Raw genomic sequence first — 12,998 nt, 5'->3', positions numbered from 1 at the left:
CATGATTCACTCCCCAAGTGAGTGCAACGGCTGATGCTATGCCGATCCGAAGCCAGGAGTCTCTTCCGGGTCTCCCACACGGGTGCAGGGTCCCAAGACTTTGGGCTTTCCCAGGCCACGGGCAGGGAGCTGGATGGGAAGTGGAGCTGCTGGGATTAGAAGCGGCGCCTATATGGGATCTTGGCGCATTCAAGGTGAGGACTTTAGCTGCTAGGCCTTGCTGCCGGGCCCAAAGCTTTGGGACCCTGCACCCACACGGGAGACCTGGAAGAGGCTCTTGGCTTCGGATTGGCATAGCATCGGCCGTTGCGCTCACTTGGGGAGTGAATCATCAGACGGAAGATCTTCTTCTCTGTCTCTCCTCTCTGTATATCTGCCTTTCCAATAAAAATAAATCTTAAAAAAAAAAGCTGAATTAAACCTTACCTAAAGAGATCATTAGCAAGCGATTCTTCCTTGGCGTGCTGAATTTGCACCTGTTGAAATGAACACACTTTCAAACGTTTGCTCAGGGGTGATATTAAGGACATGAATATCCAGGCTGACGCGTCACAGTGAGCTCTGGCCTCCCGACCATCTCCCCCTCCACAAATCATTTGTTTTCACTTCACACTGAGACTATCATTGCCCCAGTGCTTGAACAGAACAATTCTACCCGACCTGCCTTCTACAGGTGTCCAACACATATTATTAGTTTGTTGAGTTTTTAATTGATCTTTTCAGCAGAACCCTTCTACTGCATGGAATTCCAGTGCACTGACACAAGACCACTCATGAGCCTGAGATGGGGGTGCTTCCCCAGCAGCAAATGGGCTCCTTCCGTTTAGTCCCAGCTGAGCATGCTGAAGTGGCTGCTGAACTACCCCAGCCAGGCAGTACTTTTCCTGCTAAAGTCCTCAAGCTTCTAACACATTAAAACAGAAAAACCATGTGCTGAGGGCATTTCCTCAAACCCGCCTCTGATCTCTTCATTTGCCATCCAAAACCCTTCAGTGACTGAGTCTGACCCTTACAAGGTGCAAATCCCTGGAGAACCTGGCTTCCTGTCACCTTCCTAATCATATCCTGCATCTCCAGACCTGTTCTTGGGCCCATGTCTTCACATCACTTAGCTGTGGATGTTGTGGCCATTTGGAGAATGAACCAGCCGATGGAAGAACATCCTTCTCTGTCTCTCCTTCTCTCTGTAACTCTGCCTTTCAAATAAAAATAACATAAAGCCTAAAAATATGCAAAAGAAGTAGATAGCAATAAGACAGTTATGCCTTAAAGGTAGAGACCAATAAATAAGAAAAATATTTTAAAAAGCTATCACAGAGACTCTCCTAAAACGAAGCTTCAGAACTATATTCAAAAATCAGAACACTTATACAGTACTCTAGGAAAAGAAGTGGAGAACATTCGACAATGGTATATATTCTGTTTCCTACTGACTTTCAAGCTGAAGAAGGCTGACTTTCAAACACGCAAGTCATCCAGAAAGTGGAAAATTGGACTATCAAAAGGTAGAGCAGGGGAGCTGGACAGAGGCACAAACAATACCCTCTGTGTTTACAGCAGAGAGACAACAAATGACACACTTTCTGTGATGTTGGCAGGGACACCGAAGAAAACCCAAGGGGAGGATGAACTCAGCACTAAAGGGAGAAAGAAACAAACTACAAAACACAGGACAGACCACAGCATTGTGCGTGTCTCGACTCTGGCACCGGATAAAAGAAGGAAATAAAAATTTTACTGTAAGCTTCTGACTCCAAATACAATATACCTTAATGCTCCAAAAGCAAATATCACAAGAGACTGTAAACCCTAACCCCTAACCCTAACTTCTAACCTATGGCTCTTAGTTTCTTGCAGGCCCTTGCCGCAGGTCGACCAGGTGCTCCGTCGTTCCTCTGGTTTAGGACTTTGCTAAAAGCTGACCAGGTGCCCTGTGGGTCAGTGTCTCACTGGTCTTTGCCACAGGTCGACCAGATGCCCCGTTTTTCAGTCTCTCCAGTGCCTTGGCCACAGGTCGACAAGGTGTCCCGTTGCTGTTTGTCCTACTCCTTGGTTCCAGGTCGACCAGGTGCCCTGTGGCTCTTTGTCTCTAGTGGGGCTTCGCTGGAAATTGACCAGGTGCCCTGTGCCTGTTTGTTTCTTGCGGGCCTTTGCCTCAGGTCAATCATTTTCGCATTCCCACTTCATTTCTCCAGTGCCTTTGCCGCAGGTCGACCAGGTGCCCCGTGGCACTTCGTCTTTCCAGTGTCTTGGCCACTGGTCGACCAGGTGTCCTGTTGCTGTTCGTCTCTCCCACACCTTGGCTGCAGGTCAACTAAGTGCCCTGTGACTCTAGCCTCTCGCATGCCTTGGCTGCAGGTCGACCAGGTGCCCTGTGAGTCTAGTCTCGCGTCTTGGCTGCAGGTCGACTAGGTGCCTTGTGATTCTTTGTCTCTAGCGGAGCTTCGCCGCAGGTCGACCATTTGCACATTTGCACTTCATTTCTCGTATGCCTTTGCTGCAGGTCGACCAAGAGCCCCATTGCGGTTAGTCTCTCCAACGCCTTGGCTAGGGGTCGATCAGGTGCCCTGTGGCACCTGCTTGTGGGAATTTTGTCACCCCAGCTTCAGGGGCTGTTGGTCCACACTGGCCAATTTGGCCAGTGCCATCCATTCCTGGCCGGCTGTCACCATCTTCCTGTTTTTAGCATTAGCTTGGTCCTGAACATGACAGGACTTTCAGACTAATAACTGGATTGTCAGAGAGCTCAGCTGTCATTGCTTGCTCTCCAGGCTCTCAGGATAGTCTGGGCAGGAGGCAGGATGCAGCCCCTGGGGCCTGCCAGCTGTCTGGAACTGGATCAGTTGGGGGCAGTGGCTGGCAGCTTCTCCTGGCAGGTGGGGGCGGTGCACCGTGTCCGTGTTCTGGAGAGCACAGGAAGTTCTCCCAGGCTCGGGGGTCACCCCCCAGAGAGTTGCTGCTTTGTAATGGACAGAAGGGGCTGAGTGGGTGCAGCTGCCCTCTTGTGTGGTCACTTTCATGTCTGCTTGTGTCAGCTCTGCTCTCGTCCTTTGATCCACTAGTGAGAGGTGACCGAGTGGGGCAGGCAGTGCACACCGGCCTTCCTGGAGCCACTGCTCCTGCAGACTCCACGGGCTCTTGGGGCACACAGCCCCTTCGCCAGCTACGGTCTGCTGCCCGTGGCTCACATTCTAGCTCTCAGGCAGGACGGACTCCTTTGTTGCACAAGCTGCTCAGAGTGCCCAGCTCCCCCGAGAGGCCCTGCCCCCTCGCACATGATCCTGAGTCCCTCGGGCGGTGGGAAGGCAGGAGCTTGGCTGCCCCAGCCCAGGCCTCTGGCCTTCCCATAAGGGGCAGGCCCCATCCTGAGCTCCAGGCCAGAGCAGAGGCATGGTGGTGGGACCCGTCCACCTCGTTTGAGCACTTGGCCCCTCTGAGAAGGACAGGGGGATGGCAGTGGTCCAGCCCTGCTGTGACCTAGCCCTGCTGTGGTCCAGCCCTACTGGTCCAGCCCTGCCGTGGGCCAACCCTGCGGGGTCCAACCCTGCGGGGTCCAGCCCTGCCATGGTACAGCTGTCCTTCTGATGTCACAGCTGGGACGTGGCACGGGATAGAAGCAGGAATAGTCCCAGGGACAGAAGCTGGGCATGACAGCTGCTGCCCACGTCCATGGGCCCCAGGGCTCCGGTGGGTAGGAGTGGGAGTGGCCTTTGTTCTTGGAGCGGCTCCTGCTGTGTCTCCCCTGCTGCCTCACCCTGGAGGGCTCATGGTCACCTGTGGTGGGAATCTGTCTTTGCCCACCTGGCTGGCAGTCTCCTCACCGCCACCCTGTGCTCTGCCCTCATTCTGACCAGCTGCTTCCCGCTTGGACGCAGCTGTCTCCCTGCCATCCTGCCGTAGTTCAGTGGTCCTTGAGTCCCAGGCGCCTCTGGCCCTCTGCAGCACTGGCCACTGTGTTCGGGACCATTGGAGGGGCATGGTGACCCGTGTGCAGGTGATATGGCCACACTGGTGTCTAGAGGGCCTGATGGCAACCTGGGGAGGGGGTCTGTGCCCGCTTCTGTCATTTGCTCACTGCCTTGGGTACTTGGGCTCTTCTGCTGTGGCAACCACCTTGCCTACTGGCCTGCTCAGCCAGCCAGCTGTGCTGTCAGCGCCTTCATGGGGTGGGTGGTGCGGGCCTTGGGGGAACCCTGCTACCACTCACTGTGGCCACCGCACTGCAAGGCGTGGCACCCCCTTATCCCAGAGATCTGGGGGGGCCCAGCAGTAGGTTAGGGGCCACCTCTGTGAGCTCCACCCCAGCCTGAGCGGCCGGCGCTGTGTAGGGCTTCTCTGCTTCCACCCCGCAGCTGTGCCCACACTGCTGCCTTGCCTCCCTCATTTCTCTGCCCACTCCCTTGCCCGCCGCACTCCATGTTTGCTGGCTTTGCCATGGGCATCCCCAGGAGTGAGAGAAATTAGGCTGATGTGACCCAGGCCCTCTCGCGCATCAGGTGCTGCCACAGCAGAATGCTCAAGAAATCCCGGGGCACGGCAGTTTGCAGAAGAAATTGTTGAGAAACGACTCATTTGTCTCAGGTCAGATGGGGCCTCCTCGTTAGGAAATAAACAGCAGGAGGAGATACAGAAGTGGCAGGGGCAAAGGCAGCGGTGCTGTGAGCCGTGGGCCTGGGCCACGCGTACGGGCCTTGGAGGGACTGCTGAGCGCTGAGGGGTGCCACGCGCACGCATGCACTCCTGGTTTCCCGGGCTGTGCAGACATGGGCAGGGAGAGGAGCCCATGGCACCGCTGGTGTCAGCCTGCCTACGGCTGCAGGCGACATCAAGCCCAAGCCAGAGGACAGCTTGTCCCTTGGGGAGGAGCGCTGCCGGGAGACTAAAGGATGGAAATTGTGCTCCAGTTACCTTTCAGAAAGCAGGGTGTTTCTGATACATCCCACCGTGGAGAAATGCCGGTGAGTGGAGGTTTAGAGAAGCCAGCCTGAGGCTGGCATGATGGCTCAATGGGCTAATCCTCCATGGAGAAGCGTCATCATCCCATATGGACATCGGTTTGTATCCCAGCTGCTCCACATCCCTTCCAGCTCCCTGTTGGTGGCCTGGGAAAGCAGCCAACGCTGGAAAGGTGTGTCCTCTGTGGACACCTGCCCCCTGTTAGGACCAGCTCCTGTAGACACCTGCCTCTGTCACAGCTGACACCTGGGACGGTGTCTCCTTCCTGCCTGGCCCAGGGACAGTCCTGGCTTGTGTCTAGGCTCCCTGATTAGAGTTGGGTCTCCATTTTTGTTAAACTGTCTGGCATTTTCCTTGAATAAAAATTGATTCAGCAACAAACGCTTTGCTGCCTAGCTGTGATAACTGTGATAGTAACAGCTTAGCCGGGCTGACAGGCAGCACCCGCACTGTGCCCGTCACCCCCTGAGCATGTTGGGGGCACCTTGCCGTCCCACCCGCGAGGCCACGGGCTGGAGAAGCTTGAGGCCCAGAGCTGGGGGGCTGGGGTGGCATGGGTGCCCTGGGGCCCGCATGCTCCTGCACAGGCAGCTCACTGCCGCAGCGCACAGTGAGGGTTGTCGGGGTGCATCGGGGTGACTGGACCTGCGGCCTTGGCTGAGGAAACACTGCACCCCGCAGCACAGGCGACACCATCAAGGTCAAAGAGTCTCGTGGGGTTGTTGTGGAGTGGAGGCAGAGCAGGGCCCAGCGTCCCTCTGGCGACTGAATCTGTGGTGTTATTGCTGCTCTGTGCCCTTGGAACCTCTGCAGTGGGGTGCCAGCTCAGGGGAAGGGGGCGGATACGGGACTTGTGTGTGTCACCCTGACCCTGTGCGCTTCCCATGCCGGTGCACAAGGTGTGCGTCTGGGCCTCACATGAAGCTGGCAGAGCTCACCTTCCCGCCAGGGGCTGCCTGGTCGAAGGAGCTGCGCAGACCGTGGGTGTACTTGGTAGCCCAAGTGTCCTCACACAGGCGCCCTTAGAGTCGTAAATGTGGGGGTGCTGCGTGGACAGCTGCTTGCTTGCTGGTGGACGGGGGCTGTGCCTTGTGGTCTTGGCCCCGAGCCCCTGGAGTTCTGAGCTGTGCTACATTTCTCCCTGCAGTCATTGTGCGTGTGTGTGTGTGTGTGTGTGTGTGTGTGCGTGTGTGCAGGGGCATGGTCGAGGGGGGTGGAAGAGCCTGAAGCACAGAGCCAATGTGCAGAGGGTGGCAGGTGGCATTCCAGGGCCCTCTCACATCCCAGCGCAGGAGCCAGGCGCCCCTGGTACTTACCCCGGCTGATGCTGAGGCTAAGACTGCAGGAGCCATGCACTGCCAGCCCGAGTGACGTTCACATGGCACCATTGTCCCTGCACGGCCACGGCCCCCTCCACGCACCTAGCCACGGCTCCGTGACTCACGGCCCTTGAACCCACATCAGGTGGGTAGTACAGAGCAGCTCACTGCAGACACACATGCTGGGCGCCTCGGACCGCGCATAAATGAGATGAGCCTTTGAGAGAAAATGAAGTCTGTATTTAAGGATGCGTTCAGCTCGCCACAGAGGTCACATGGATAGATTTCCCCTCTCCAGCACTGAGGCTGTGCGGGGCTGGGAGGTTCTGTTCCCCTCCATCCACGGGGCCCAGGGACTAAATTAGATTCTGAAATTGAGTGTGCCATGCGGTCCTTACCTCCCCGTCACGGGAGGGCACTGCCGCTCACCTTGCTCATGGTGAGGGCTCCATAATATGAACCAAGTGGATTAAAAATAAAGCCAGAGGTATTTGTTTATGACCTGCCTGGAATTGGATTGGCATCCATGTAAGTTGCATTTAATGGTGAAAGACAGCGGATTGATGCTGATGTGTCTCTGGGGATGCACTGCCGGGAACATGTGCTCTGTGCGTTCCATTTCAAGGCCCCAAGAAAGTCCCCCCATGTACAGAGGGATGGAGCACCGCCAGGAAGACATGGCCCAGTGGGTAGCCCCAGGACTGGAGAGCACAGCCTGGACGGGGTCCCCCAGCAGCCGTGGGGCCTCGGGTCCTGAGTGCCTGCACAGTCAAGTGCTTCCCAGGTCTGCCTGCACACAGACCTTGCCGTCCTTGGCCGCAGGTGCCGGGAAGCAGGGCTCAGGTTGGACAGGGGGGACCTTGTCTGTGTGTCCTCACCAGGCAAAGTCATTCAAGTACTGACCCACGGCCCACCCTGTCACAGGCCCACCCTGCCACAGGCCCACCCTGCCACAGGCCCACCCTGCCACAGGCCCACTCTTCCACAGGCCCACCGTGTCACAGGCCCAAGCCATCTGGGAGCTGGTAAGGGGCAGCACCAGCATCCCAGGAGGGCACTGCCAACTTCCTAGATCTGGCTTCTGATGGGGCCGGGGTACAGGAGGAGGCAGCGGGTGCATGGCCTAGGCTGGGGCTGTCAGCCCCCTGAGTGACACAAGACAGGACTGGCTCTGAGCAGATGGCAACGATGATCTGGCCCCATCCTTGCCCATGAAGCCAGCCACCTCGGTCACACGGTCGGAGTCCTGCTCTGAGCACAACCCTCTGGGTGCCTTTGGCAGGTCACCAGCTGCTCTGGCTGTCTGCCAGCCCTGTGCTCAGGCTCTAGGGTCACCTGGGTCTCACCTGCCGTGCACTAAGTCATACTGCAGTTACCGAGTCACTCTCTCAGGGCATCCTATGCCTGCCCGCTGCAGCCCGGGCCAGGACAGCCCGAGGTGTCGCCTGCCCACTGCAGCCTGGGCCAGGGCAGCCTGGGGTGTCGCCTGCCCACTGCAGCCTGGGCCAGGGCAGCCTGGGGTGTCACCTGCCCGCTGCAGCCTGGGCCAGGACAGCCTGGGGTGTCACCTGCCCACTGCAGCCTGGGCCAGGGCAGCCCGAGGTGTCGCCTGCCCACTGCAGCCTGAGGTGTCGCCTGACCGCTGCAGCCCGGGGCCAGGGCAGCCTGGGGAGTCGCCTGCCCACTGCAGCCTGGGCCAGGGCAGCCTGGGGAGTCGCCTGCCCGCTGCAGCCTGGGGCCAGGACAGCATGGGGAGTCGCCTGCCCACTGCAGCCCGGGCCAGGAAAGCCCGGGGTGTCACCTGCCCACTGCAGCTTGGGCCAGGGCAGCCTGGGGTGTCACCTGACCGCTGCAGCCTAGGCCAGGACAGCCTGGGGTGTCACCTGACCGCTGCAGCCCGGGGCCAGGGCAGCCCGGGGTGTTCTAGTACCAAGGCTGTAACACAGAAATCCCCTTTCCTGAAATTTGGGAACCCAGTGACAGCTGCCAGCAGTGTGTGCCCAGCATGCTCAGCTCCCTTCTCAGCTGGCACTGGTTGTGCCACCAGGCATCTCAGGCATGTCCCTGGGGGCCAGCTGCTGACAGCCATGTTTAGGCCACTGTCAGGCCATGTTTACTGAGGAGGTGGAACCTGTCAGGCAACATTTCTACCTCAGAGCTCGGCTGCACCTGCCACAAGAAGCTGTTTTCTGGTGTTGGGCTGCTGTGGGCAGTGGGCCGGGTTGGGCCCTCAGGTGCTCCTGGGCTCCGTAACCTGGCAGGTGCCCAGGTCATGGCTGCAAGGGGAGAGTGTTGGCAGTCAGATGCTGGTGTATCTGTACACGCCTGGGAGATGCTGGGCTCTCACCTGACAGGTGCCTCCCTGACCAGCCTGTCCTCTCTCCACAGGAGCTGCTACTCTTCCTCAGAACCTGCCCACAGCCCTCTGGGATGACCAGGACGTCAGCCTGCTGTTGGCCGAGGCCTACCGCCTCAAGTTCGCCTTTGCCGATGCCCCCAATCACTGCAAGAAGTGAGCCCAGACTGCTGACAGGCGAGGCTCTGCTGGAGAGTCCTGTCCTGCCAGGACCGGCCGGGCCCAGGCCTGCTCCGGGGCGGGCAGGGAGGGAGCCACCTGCTTCTGAGATACCAAAGAGAGCCAGGGGGCAGGTCCTGGCCTCAGGGCTGAGGTGTGGCAGGTGCCACCCTCGTCCGGTCCCAGCAGTGTCCTTGCCAAATGACCGCCTCCTGGGCCTTGAGCCCAGAGGCCCCGGGCAGGGGAAGTGGCCGCCATCTCGTCCTTCCCTGGGAGTGCCAAGTTTATCTTGTTGAGTGAAAGAAAATAACATGCAGAGAGAGTGCACTTCTGGGCCCTGGCACCCCTGTGCCCACTGCCCAGGCTGAGGGCATGTCCTTGTCTGTGTTGGGCACACGCTCCTGAGGCTGTGGGGAGGAGGCCTGCTTTCCACTCTGGGGGCAGCTGGGCCTCTGTGAGCAAGCAGGTGTAGGGCATCCCACTGTGGCACCTGCACACTGGAGCTCTGCCAGGCCCTGTCCCCACAGGCTCACTGCCCCTTCCCTGTCCACCGAGCCTGCCTGATGGTGCTGGGCCCCTGGAGCTTGCCTGGTCTGAGTTTGCTACTACAGGGGCTCTGGCGCTCGCCTCACCTGTGTTCCGTGTGGTGGACACCTACACATGAGGCGGCAGCCTTGGCCTTGGCTTGAGGACCCACTGTCACCCCCATACCACCTGCCTTTGGGAGCAGCCATGCCCTGGCCACCGACCCAGGCTGTGGAGTGTGCAGGCGTGTGACGTGTGTTCCTGTTGCTATTTAAATATTCTGGGTCATTGCAGACAGCAGAGAGATTAGCACAGGATTCTTTGCTTGTCTGCTGCTCCCAGTTGGCAGGGCAGAGCGCGTCCCTGCTCTCCCACCTTGGCCCCACCCATCCCAGCACCCAGGGGACCCCTCCCTCTGCTCCTGGAGTCCATGTGCAGGGCTCCCCACCTCACTGAGCTGAGCTGTTCTCTGATGGCGGCTCTGCTGGAGGCAGCGGCCCCTCCCAGGCTCTCCCAGCTCCTGCGTGTCCCATGGGTGTGACACGAGGGGTGGACATGAGGGGTGTGGATGGCTGCCTGTGTGCTCACAGCTGCGGGAGACAGCGTGCGGGCCAAGCCCTCTGATACACCAGAAATAAAGACACAGTCATCAAGCCCGCAGCCTCAGCTTGTGATTCCAGGATCGTGCCCCTGGGGCTGGCACCTGTTGCCTGCTGATGCTCCCAAGGCATCAGAGATGAGCGCGAGGCCGGACCCAAAGCCCACAGGAACTGGCGCAGCATGGTGCTGCCGGCTGGCAGGCTCTGGGTGCCCGGGCCCCTTCGTGTGGTCACGTCTGTCCAGTGTCTGCCTGCACGAGGGCCTGGCTGGCTCCCCGTGCTGCAAGCCTCTCCTGAACACACAGAACATTCTCTCCTGACCCTGTGTCACTGAGGCAGTCCCCCAGGGCCCAGCATTTCAGGAGAGGTGTTGCACCATGCCCCTCTCCAGCAGAACTTGGCCTTCTGCTGATAGCCGATAGCCACAGGCTGTGGGCCTGCCCTGCCCCCGTGGGCAGGGGTGGCGTGGAAGTGTGGCCCAGTGCCTCTCTTGTCCCCAGGCCGGAGTGTGGAGTTGTGCAGGCTGCTGGCCTCTCTGTGGCTCTGTCGGTCACTGTCCCTCCCTCTAGGACCAGGCGAGGCTCCTGGGCAGAGCCTGTAGGTCCTTGGGCAGCTGGAGGTGCTCAGAGTCCCCAAGCACCCCACCCTACAGATGACACTAACCCTAGGGCCCCAACAAGAGCCCTGCCCAACTCACAGGAGAGGCCTGGCCTGTGGGCACCGCCGCTGCCCCCTCCCCAGTGCCCAGGGAGGCCTGTGGGGCAAGTGGGGTCCTGGCACGTGTGGGGGAGGCACCCTGGGGTGCCCTGGGCTTTGAGAAGCCCCATTTTGGAAAGGATTTGTGGGTGATTGGCAGGTCCAGGTGTGGGGACAGATTTCCCGGGAAAGGTCTGACTGCAAGCCAACCGCACCTGGGCCTGTGGGAGTGCCCATTCTGGGAGTGCCCGTTCTGGGAGTGCCCATGCTGAGGGTCCCTCTGGGAGTGCCCATTCTGGGAGTGCCCATTCTGGGAGTGCCCATTCTGGGAGTGCCCATGCTGAGGGTCCCTCTGGGAGTGCCCATTCTGGGAGTGCCCATTCTGGGAGTGCCCATTCTGGGAGTGCCCGTGCTGAGGGTCCCTCTGGCCCTGCTGTCCTGGCGGGCTGCCCTCTCACAGCTGCTAGCTGTTGTGGAGTTGGCTACAGGCAGAGGTTTGCTGGCTCTGCCCACTGGGCTTCCTGCTAGCTCGTGGGGGTCTCTGCCCAGTGCAGAGGCCTTCTCACACCACCTCAGCCCCAGGCATGGTGCCCCAGGAGAGTGGGCAGGGGCGTGCGTGGCCGTGGACACTACTGAACCCTGTTCATTTCATTGACAAGTGGCAAAAGTGAGTAGAGGCCTGTACGGTGCCAGAGGGATCCCACCCCGAGGTGGCTGGATGCTTGTGTAATTGGCATGGCAGGAGACTTCCAGAACACAGGACCCATGGCAAGAACAGAGAGGGGAGCAGGGACGGGTGCAGGGTGCTCCGTGGGAGGGGACCCGGTCCCAGCGTGGTTGCAGGGCTCCTGGGGGCGGCTGGGGGCTGTCTCAGGGGTGGCGGGACACATGGACGCCGTCGTGTCACCGGGCCTGTAAGCTGCGGTTCTCATCTTCAAGCCATGGAGGGCAGTGCTCACAGATGAGGGCATGACTGAACAGGGACCTGGTGGGTGCAGTGGCCTGCCCCGCTGCCGACAGACACCGGCCCTGTAGGGCTGCCCCCAGGTTAGGACAAGCCCTGCGGCATAGGCTGCTTCTCCATCACTCTGGGGTGCCTGGCCTCTGGCTGCCCCTGTCGCATCCCTCCGGGGGCCTGGAGCAGCTCTGGGGCCTCTTAGGACATCTTGCTCTGCTAATATCCGAGGCATTCTGTCATTAAAATTCTGCAAGAACATGGCTTTAATGGTTGCATAATATCCAGTTGCATGAATTAACATAATCTGTTTATTCTTTTCCTCTGCCTCAAGTGGCTCCCTTTTTTCCCTGCTGCCAATGTGGCTGGGGTGTTTTGAGTCCCAGAGGTGGGGTTCCCCAGCATGGGTCCATAAGAACAGACCCCACCCACCCCTGCCCATACCCACGGGACTGCAGCGATGGCCCCGCCCACTGGCTTCCTTTGGAAAGGCCTGGAAACTACAAGCCCAAGAAAGTATTTGAAACTGAAGTGTATCTCTTTAAAGGATAGAACGCCTGCAGAACTTGTGGCAGTGTAGGGGGAAGGAGCAGAGCAGAGAAGGCAAGGCCAGAGGTCCTGTGCATGCCCCGTAGGTCGGGGCTCACATGTCACGCTGTTCAAAACCCCTGTCACCCTGGCAGCAAGCCGCTGGCCGTGTGGCCAGGACAAGGACCGGAACCTAAACAGGACGAGAGCTCACCCCAGGGGAGTGTGGTTGGGAACGTGCATATTCTCCCGCAGAGCATGCTGGGAAAGCGAGGGCATAGTCGTCTCATCGTCCATCATGGACCCAGAGCACACGGCAGCGTGGACACGCTGGGACGAGGCCCGGAAAAGCCAACTGCAACCAGCAAGGAGCCCAGAGCTTGGTGCAGAGCAGGGCCTGTGCCCAAGGAGACCCATTGTGGCAGGAGCACAGAGGGGATCAGTCCAGGAGTTGAGGCTGTGGGTGCTCAGCGGTGTGCTGGGGCCGTCAGGGCAGAGCCAGAGTCACTGAAGCCAGCACGGACTCGGGAAGCGGGACTCGGGAGTGGGGGGAGGCTAGCAGAGTGGACAGGGAGGGGGCTGCTGGGCTGCTGCTGATGACAGCTGTGTGCTGAGGTCAGGGCACCTGGTCTAGCATTTTGGTCACCCCCACCTCAGCCAGGAGGACCCTGGGGACTCCCACCTGGGGCCTCCTGGTCACCCCACATTACCCCCAGCAGGGAGGTGCCCCTCTTTCCATGTAGTGAAAAGATGGGAGGCTCAGACGAGTAATGGAGCTTGCTCAGGAAGGTACCACTCCTCCTGGCGGGGCTGCTGTGGGCCGGGGCTGCTGTGGGCCAGGGCTGGGGTTCCAGGCCCACAGGCCCAGCCCCGCTGGGGCCACTGATGACACACCTGTTCCTGTG

This window comes from Ochotona curzoniae, unplaced genomic scaffold, assembly GCF_017591425.1.
Source record: "Ochotona curzoniae isolate NIBS_2020 unplaced genomic scaffold, NIBS_Ocur_1.0 contig_2313, whole genome shotgun sequence".
Classification (NCBI taxonomy): Eukaryota; Metazoa; Chordata; class Mammalia; order Lagomorpha; family Ochotonidae; genus Ochotona; species Ochotona curzoniae.
Note: the sequence above shows the minus strand (reverse complement) of the source record.